The sequence below is a fragment of the Saimiri boliviensis genome, chromosome X (genome assembly GCF_048565385.1).
Source record: "Saimiri boliviensis isolate mSaiBol1 chromosome X, mSaiBol1.pri, whole genome shotgun sequence".
In the NCBI taxonomy this organism is placed as follows: Eukaryota; Metazoa; Chordata; class Mammalia; order Primates; family Cebidae; genus Saimiri; species Saimiri boliviensis.
The window spans coordinates 37158715-37168515 of NC_133470.1; positions in this window are offsets into that span (position 1 = coordinate 37158715).

A 9801-nucleotide genomic window follows, 5' to 3' on the forward strand; every position below is an offset into this window, starting at 1 on the left:
CGGCTCTCTGCAACCTCCGCTTCCCAGCTTCAAGCGATTCTCCTGCCTCAGCCTCCTGAGTAGCTGGCATTACTGGCACCCGCCACTGCACCCAGCTAATTTTGTATTTTAGTAGAAACGAGATTTCACCATCTTAGCCGGGTTGGTCTCGAATTCCTGACTTCGTGATCCACCCGCCTCGGCCTCCCAAAGTGCTGGGATTAGAGGTGTTCTGCCAAAAAACTACATTGTTCTAAAATCACTCTTCCATCCCTACTTCCTGCCAGAGTGATGGGGTGAGGGTTTTTCAGCTGCTTTTCACCAAAACAGTTCCCACTCTGACCTCCATGGAATGCAACACGGTTGCAGGAACCTATCATGCTGCAGGGTGGGTAGAATTCATTTGTCTTTCACAACTTTCTTAGATAAACATTGCCAGAGAAGTTAGATTGTTATGATTAAATATGAAATAAACCAATGCCTTTGTAATTTAAAACTGATGAGACTTTAAGTTGTAGGGGAAGAGAAAAAAATAATTACATGACAGCACTAATCCGTATAGGGTAAATGGCATCAGCATCCTTCTATCTGCCTTTCTAGGCAGAAAGCAATTCATTAAAATAAATGTTCTGCCAAGATTATTATACCTGTTGCTGATGATTTGCTCTTAAATTAATTCTAATTTGTTCAGGAACATAAATCACAGTGTCGAGATTTGTGTGAGAGGCAGAAAAGGCAGACTCATGGCAGATGATTCCACTGACACTGAAAGAGAAAACCCAAACACTATGTCTCATTGGTGGACTATTCCAGGTTTATAAAATATCGAGATTCTGCATATGTAGATACTGCTTATGGCCTAATAGGAATAATATATAATTGATTTTTATTTTCTTAGATGTTTTGTTGAAGGAATAATAATCTGAATCCATTTTCATTGATGCCAAGTAATATGGAAACCGTAAACTTTTTTTTTTTTTTTTTGAGACTGTGTCCTCTGTTGCCCAGGCTGAAGTGCAGTGGCACAATTTCAGCTCTACAGCATCAACCTCCCAGGCTCAAACTATCCTCCCACCTCAGCCTCCCAAGTAGATGGGACCACAGGCATGTACCACCACGCCTGGCTTTTTTTTTTTTTTTTTTTTTTTTTTGAGACGGAGTTTCACTCTTGTTACCCAGGCTGGAGTGCAATGGCGTGATCTCGGCTTACCGCAACCTCCACCTCCTGGGTTCAAGCAATTCTCCTGCCTCAGCCTCCTGAGTAGCTGGGATTACAGGCACGCGCCACCATGCCCGCTAATTTTTTTTGTATTTTTAGTAGAGATGGGGTTTCACCATTTGACCAGGATGGTCTCGATCTCTTGACCTCGTGATCCACCCGCCTCGGCCTTCCAAAGTGCTGGGATTACAGGCTTAAGCCACTGCACCCGGCCTGCCTGGCTCTTTTTTTAATTTTTTGTACACATGGGGTCTGTGTTGCCCAGGCTAGTCTCGAACTCCTGGGCTCAAACAATCCTCCAGCCTCAGCCTCCCAAAGTATTGGGATCACAGGCATGAGCCACTGCACTCCCAGCCTAAACTTAACTTTGTTGGGGGACAGAGTCTTGCTTTGTCACCCAGGCTGGAGTGCAGTGGCACGAACTCAGCTTACTGCAACCTCTGCCTCCCGGGTTCAAGTGATTCTCCTGCCTCAGCCTCCCAAGTAGGTGAGATTACAGGCACCTGCCACAATGCCTGGCTAATTTTTGTATTTTTAGTAGAGACAGGGTTTCATCATGTTGGTCAAGCTGGTCTCAAACTCCTGGTTTCAAGTGATCTGCCCGCCTCAGTCTCCCAAAGTGCTGGGATTACAGGCGTGAGTCACTGTGCCTGGCCCACTCTAAACTTAACTTTTTCTTTTCTATTTTTTGAGACACAGTCTTGCCCTGTTGCCCAGGCTGGAGTGCAGTGGGACAATCTCGGCTCACTGCAACCTCCGCCTCCCGGGCTCAAGTGATTCTACCTCAGCCTCCTAAGTAGCTGGGACTACAGATGCATGTCACCACACCCAGCTAATTTTTGTATTTTTTGATAGAGATAGGGGTTTGCCATGTTGGCCAGGCTGGTCTTAAACTCCCAACCTCAAGTGATTGCCCGCCTCATCCTCCCAAGGTGCTGGGATTATAGGCGTGAGCCACCGCACCCGGCCTAAACTTAACTTTTTAATGGACAATCTAACAATTTTCCATGTAGGGGCCAGGGTCCGTGATCATGCATACAGTGGCATCAAGCCTTCTAACCTTGGGCAAAGGTAGTTTTTTTTACCCTTTTCATGGCAGAGTGACTGAATATACCGTGGTTTCTCTGGAAAATACAGTCATTGGGGAAGGGTATCAATAAGAAGCATTGTGAGGGAAATGCATCAGGAGTCATAACAGATGAATTCAGTTCACTGCTTCACCACTTATAAGTTGAACAATCTCGAGCAAATCCCTTAATCCCTCTGAATCGGCATTTTTAATCTACATAATGAGGGTAGTAATACTCCAGGTCTATAAAAATTAGCATTCAGTAGAACACAATAAAGTTTATGAATGCTTAATAAATATAAACTATAATTTTAGTACTAAACTCAATGAACTCTGCTTGGACCCAGTATTGTGCCATTTATGTGTGCTAGCTAGTTTCTTGCAAGCAATAGGAACAAACCTTGGTTAAATTTTGCCAGTTGTCCTGCCAATGTCCTTTTACTAGACCGGGGTCCAGTCCAGGAGCACGCATTGTGACATCATGTTTCCTTAGTCTCCGACACAGTCCACTTTCGAAGAGTACTGGCCGGTTATTTTATAGGACGTCCCACAGTTTTGGTTTGTTTGATGCTTGCTCATGATTAAATTCAGGTTATGCATTTTTAGAAAGAATCCCACTGACGTCGTGCACCCAGCTCAGTGCATCCTTATCAGGAGACAGATGGTGTTGATGCCTTGTTTTTGGTGATGTTAACTTTGGCTCAGGTGGTCTCTGCCAGGTTTCTGCCCCATAAAGTGACAGCTTTTTCCTTTGTAATTAGAGGGTTTTTTTTTGTTTTTTGTTTTTTGTGGGGGTTTTTTTGTTTTTTGTTTTTTGTTTTTTTTTTTTGAGATGAAATCTCACTCTGTCACTCAGGCTGGAGTGCAGTGGCACCATCTTAACTCACTGCAACCTCCGAGTCCTGGGTTCAAGCAATTCTGCCTGCTTCAGCCTCCCGAGTAGCTGGCATTACAGGTGCCCATCACCACCCCCAGCTAGTTTTTGTAGTTTTAGTAGAGACAGGGCTTCACCATGTTGGCCAGGCTGGTCTCGAACTCCCAACTTCAGGTGATCTGCCCACCTCAGCCTCCCAAAGTGCTGGGATTACAGGCGTGAGCCACTGCGCCTGGCAGTAATTAGACTCTTTAGGACTACATTTGTATCCCATTTTTAATCATACTTTCACACACTAGTCTCTCATCCATTGGTGATTTTTGCCTGAAACAATCATTATTGTGTTTACCAAAAGATGATTTTCTGTTTTCGTCATTCCCTCTGTATTCACTGGAATTCTACTCTAAGGGAGAGCTTTTCCTTCTCCCCTATGAATTTATTTATTTATTATTTAGGTCAGCATAAGTTCATGGATACTTGTTTTAGTCTGGATTATCGTCCATTACTATCATTTATTTTATTGTTCAGTTGTCCTAGATTTGGCCCCTGGGAGCCCCTTTAAGTTGGTTCCTCTGTCTTCTTCACATATCCCATCAGTTTTTGAGCACTTTTCTACTTTCTGGCACCATGTAATATTTATTGACCACATTTTCAAGTTAACCACCAGCAGCAAACCTTTATGTAATGGGGAGAAAGATGGAGAGGAGGGGTAAGGGAAGGAATAGTGGTATTGGTTGGAATATATAGACATATACATGGCAAGATGAGGAAGGAGTTGCGGTAGATGTTCTTTTGTCGCTTCAAAAGGTAACAAGGTCATGATTACAATTTTTAGTGACTTTTTTGGTTTGCCACTCCTTCAGTGTTCCCTTTACCTTCAGCTAACACCTCAGCTTGTTTTTCACTCATCACAGAAGCCCCTTTGTCCTTGAAAATAGAAGGAGATTTCCAATAACTTGCCACTGAGCCAAGTGGGCTACCGAAAGGGCGGCTTATGTACGGCCACCAGTCTGCCATGTAATAAGTACAAAACTTGAGATCAGTGCTGAGACTTTTTTTTTAAGACGGAGTCTCGCTCTGTTGCCCAGGCTGGAGTGCAGTGGCGCGATCTCGGCTCACTGTAACCTCTGCCTCCCAGGTTCAAGCATTTCTCCTGCCTCAGCCTCCCTGGTAGCTGGGACTACAGGCACATGCCACCATGCCCGGCTAATTTTTTGTATTTTTAGTAGAGATGGAGTTTCACCATGTTAGCCAGGCTGGTCTCAATCTCCTGACCTCCTGATCTGCCCTCCTCGGCCTCCCAAAGTGCTGGGATTATAGGCGTGAGCCACTGCGCCTGGCGGGTGTTGAGCCATTTTTATAGCAATTTGACATTTCATGATATCCAAACACATCGATAGACTCATCTCACTGAACAAGATGCAGACCAGTTGCAAGGCTTGCATGGTAAGTCACATATAGAACAAACAGCCTGTGACCTGGTCATGGACAGCAAAACCACGTCATAATAGGAATTATTTAAAGTTAGTTTGCCAAGTGTTACCCAAAAGTATATAAAATTGAGAATTTATACTTAACATTTAAAAAAAAATTTTTTTTTAGATAGAGTCTTGCTCTGTCGCCCAGCTGGAGTGCAGTGGTGCAATCTCAGCTCATTGCAACCTCTCCCTCCCGGGTTCCAGCAATTTTCCTGCCTCAGCCTCCCGAGTAGCTGGGACTACAGGCACACACCACCATGCCCGGCTAATTTTTGTATTTTTAGTCGAGATGGGGTTTCACCATGTTGGCCAAGCTGGTCTCGAACTTTTGACCTCAGGTGATCCGCCTGCTTCATCCTCCCAAAGTGCTGCAGTTACAGGCATGATCCACTGCACCAGCCTTCAGCTGAATACTTTAAATGGATAAATTGTATGGTATGTAAATGATACCTCAATATGCCTGTTTAAAAAAAAAAACAACAAACTACAGTGAGGTACTATTTCTCACCTATCACACTAGTAAACATTTTCTATCTTGACAGTGTACTCTGTTGAGAAGGCTGTGGGTTAACCCTCTTGTACACTGTTGTAATGCAAACTGGAGGGCAAATTTGGCAGTATCTAACCAAACCAAGTATGTATTTACCCTTCAACCCAGAAATACTATTTCTATGACTTTACCCTTAAAATACACCTGTAACAAGAAAACAGCTATATACAAGGACATTCAGCATTATTTGTACTTGCAAAATAGTAGAAACTACCTAAGTGTTGAAACTAAGGATACTGGTTAAACTATGATATATCCACACAACAGAGTACGATGTAGCTTTTTTTCGTTTGCTTTTTGAGACGGAGTCTTACTGTTGCCCAGGTTGCAGTGCAGTGGTGTGATCTCAGCTCAGTGCAACCTCCACTTCCCAGGTTCAAGCAATTCTTCTTCCTCAGCCTCCCAAGTAGCTCGGACTACAGGCATGCACCACTGTGCCCAGCTAATTTTTGTATTTTTTTTTTTTTTTTTTTTTTTTAGAGATGGAGTATCACCATGTTGGTCAGGCTGGTTTTGAACTCCTGACCTCATGATCCGCCTGCTTTGGCCTCCCAAAGTGCTGGGACTACAGGCATGAGCCACTGTGCCTGACCCATATGTAGCTATTTTTAAAATATCAAAGAATAAGGAAGATTTCTGTGAGGTGATATGGGGTGGCTTCCAGAATATACTGCTAAGAGAAAAAAGAAAAAGTGAAAAAAAAGTATTGTAGGCCTGACATGGTGGCTCATGCCTGTAATCCCAGCACTTTGGGAGGCCAAGGCAGGAGGATCACTTGAGTCCAGAAGTTAAAGACCAGCCTGAACAACACAGGGAGACCCTTTCTCTACAAAAAGTACAAAAATCAGCCAGGTGTGGTGGTGCATGCCTGTGGTCCCAGCTACTTGGGAGACTGAGGTGGGAGGATCACTTGATCTCCAGAGGTTGAGGCTGCAGTGAGCCAAGGTCAGCCACTGGAGTGAGACCCTGTCTCAAAAAGAAGGAAAAAAAAAAGTGAGACCTGTCTCAAAAAGAAAGAAAGAAAGAAATAGTATTATTCTGTTGTTACTGTTTATGTGAGACAGGAGAAAAAAGGAAGCATAACAGGTTGAATACCCCTTATCTGAAATGTTCGGGACCAGATGCATTCCAGATTTCAGATTTTCTTGGACTTTGGAATCTTTGCATTTATACTGGTTGAACATCCCCAATGTAAAATTCCACAATCCAAAATGCTTCAATAAGCATTTCCTTCATATGTCTCAAAAAGTTTTGAATTTTGGAGCATTTTGGATTTCAGCTTTTAGATTTGGGATTCTCAACCTGTATCTTCTTGTTTTCGTAAAGACAAACATAGGAAATATAAACCAGAAAACAATAAAGTTAATTACAAGATATGGGAGTAGACAGAATGGAATAAATAAGGGAGGAAACAGCACTTTCAGAGTAGACCTTTTTGTTTAGTTTTCATGCCAGAAGGTCACAGGAGACAGCTTCAAGGGGCTCCCACTGTCCAAAGCTGAGCCAGTTTCACCATTAAAATTAAGAGGAAAGTAATAGATTATAACCCACTGAATAAATAAAGTCCATGAGACCATATTGATAATAAGTAGATAAGTAAATGGGGAGAGAAGGGAGGGTATTCCTTATATTAGAATGCTAACTAATGTGTGTGTGTGTGTGTGTGTGTGTAGAAGAATCAATGGCATTGGAAAACTGTCACTTTCACTTCATCAGTACATATTGATTTGGACAAGAATCACTGATGAATGCTAAATCTATGGGGGAGAAAGTCTCATAAAGAGCAAGCTACTTACATAGTGTTTTTTTCTTTTCTTTTCTTTCTTTCTTTTTTTTTTTTTTTTTTTTTTTTGAGACAAGGTCTCACTCTGTCACCCAGGCTGGAGTGCAGTGACTGCAGCCTCCACCTCCCAGGCTCAAGTGATCCTCCCACCTCAGCCTCCCAGGTACCTGAGACTACAGGTGTGTGCCACGACGCCCAGCTAATTTTTGTTTTGTTTTTTTTTTTAAGATTTCTTATTTATTTTATTATTTTATTTTATTTTTTTGAGACAGGGTCTTGCTCTGTCACCCAGGCTGGAGTGCAGTAGCATGATCTCAGCTCACTGCAACCTCCACCTTCCAGACTCAAGCGATCCTCCAACCTCAGCCTCCCAGTAGCTGGGACCACAGGCCCATGCCACCATGCCCAGCTAATTTTTTGTATTTTTGGTAGAGGTGGGGTTTTTGCCATGCTGTCCAGGCTGGTCTCAAACCCCGGAGCTCAAGTAATCCACCTGCCTCAGCCGCCCAAAGTACTGAGATTACAGGAGTGAGCCACCATGCCTGGCCCTAATTTTTGTATTTTTTGTAGAGATGAGGTCATGCTACCCAGGCTGCTCTTGAACCCCTGGGTTCAAGCAATCCTGCCCCCTCAGCCTCCCAAAATGCTGGGATTACAGGCCTGAGCCACCGCACCCAGCCAGTAGTCCCCTTTCATCTGGAATAAGACAGATAAACCAAACAAAAGATTGGAGGAAACCATGGTTCAACGGGAGCTGAAAATAACCCACTCCCTCCTGCCAGTTCATTGCACTGGGGGATCGAGGCCAGACTACGACGACGAGGGGCATTTTATAGCTAGAGAAACTGAGGTACAATACACTTAACTAACGTTCTCGTAGCTAGCTACTGGAAGATGCTGGATAACCACACAGCCTTCAGCCATTGTAGTCACTTGAGAAAAACAATGAAAAAGGCAAAAGATTATAATCAGGGCCACAGATGGCTCTAAAATTACTTGCAGCAGTATCTGAAAATAGCAGAGCCAATATATCTGCCTACTGTTTTATTCATTCAGCTGCTCTTGAGGCACAATACTATTTATTCCCTTTGGTAGAATTTAACAGCAAATATTCCAGGAAATCAGTATAGGATATGGCCAAAAAACAAAAGTTTCATAAAATACTCAAATCCTAAGTGTTTTGTTTCACAGCCATAATTCAAGAGCAGGTATGTTTTTGTAAATGTTGGCCAGCATTCCATGGCAAATTTAATGAAATACATTTCTGATTTTTATTGTTTCAAACCACAAGACAGAAAATCACTTAAAAATATAATGTTGCAATCATTAGAGTGATATTGACTCAGACAAGAATCCTCAATACATGCTAAAACGAGCAGGTTAAATATTTAATGAGGAAACAGATATTTACATAGTCTCAAAGTATCTCTGCACAAATTACTTATTAATTACAAAGGGAAAAAATACTAACTTTGCAGTGGAGAAACTTGGTGAACACTAACTTAACATCACTAATAACCAGACATCGCACACCTCCCATTGTGAGGCACTGGGGACGTAGCGTGGCTGTGGTGTTTGTGCCAAAACTGAACACCCTGAAGGTAGCTGTCTCAGCCCATTTGGGCTCCAATTACAAAATACCTTAGACTGGGTCATTTATAAACAACAGAAATGTACTGCTCACAGTTCTGAAGGCCAGGAAGTCCAAGATCAAATCTGCTGGTGAAGGCTCATCCTCTGCTTCATAGATGGCTCCTTCTCTGCGTTGTCACGTGGCAGAAGTGATGAACAAGCTCCTTCACGCCTCATTTATAAGGGCACTAATTCCATTCGTGAGGGTAGTACCCTCATGACTTAATCACTTCCCCCAAGGCCCCACCTCTTAATATCACCTTGGTGGTTGATTAAGTTACAGCATACGAATTTTGGGGGAAGGCATACACAGATCATAGAAGCAGTCATGAGGAAACATTAAATGAACCCCAATTGAGGGGAATTATACCAAATTGCAGACTTGAACTCTTCTAAAATGTCAAGGTCGGCCAGGTGCCACGGCTCACGCCTATAATCCCAGCACTTTGGGAGGCCGAGGCAGGTGGATCACCTGAGGTCAAGAGTTTGAGACCAGCCTGGCCAACATGATGAAACCCCGTCTCTACTAAAAATATAAAAATTAGTTGGCCATGGTGGTACATGCCTGCGATCCCAGCTATTGAGGAGAATCACTTGAATCTGGGAGGTGGAGGTTGCAGTGAGCCAAGATTGCATCACCGCACTCCAGCCTTGGCAACAGAGCGAGACTCTGTCTCACAAAAAGAAAAGGGATGCCACGGTCATGAATGCCAGAGAAAGGTAAAGGACCTGGTCTAAACTGAAGGAGACTAAAGTGACATTACAATTAAGTGCCATGTGTAATCCTGGTCTGGATCCTAGACTAGAAAAACAAAATTGTTATCCTGGGCATTATTGAGACAATTGGTCAAATAAGAATACCGATTGTAAGGCTGGGTGCGGTGGCTCACACCTATAATCCCAGCACTTTGGGAGGCCAAGGCGGGTGGATCACGAGGTCAAGAGATCAAGACCATCCTGGTCAACATGGTGAAACCCCGTCTCTACTAAAAATACAAAAAAATCAGCTGGGCATGGTGGTGCATGCCTGTAGTCCCAGCTACTCGGGAGGCTGAGGCAGGAGAATTGCTTGAACCCAGGAGGCAGAGGTTGTGGTGAGCCGAGATCGCGCCATTGCACTCCAGCCTGGGTAACAACAGCGAAACTCCGTCTCAAAAAAAAAAAAAAAAAAAAAAAAAGGAATACCAATTGTAGATTATAGTATTATATCAATGTTA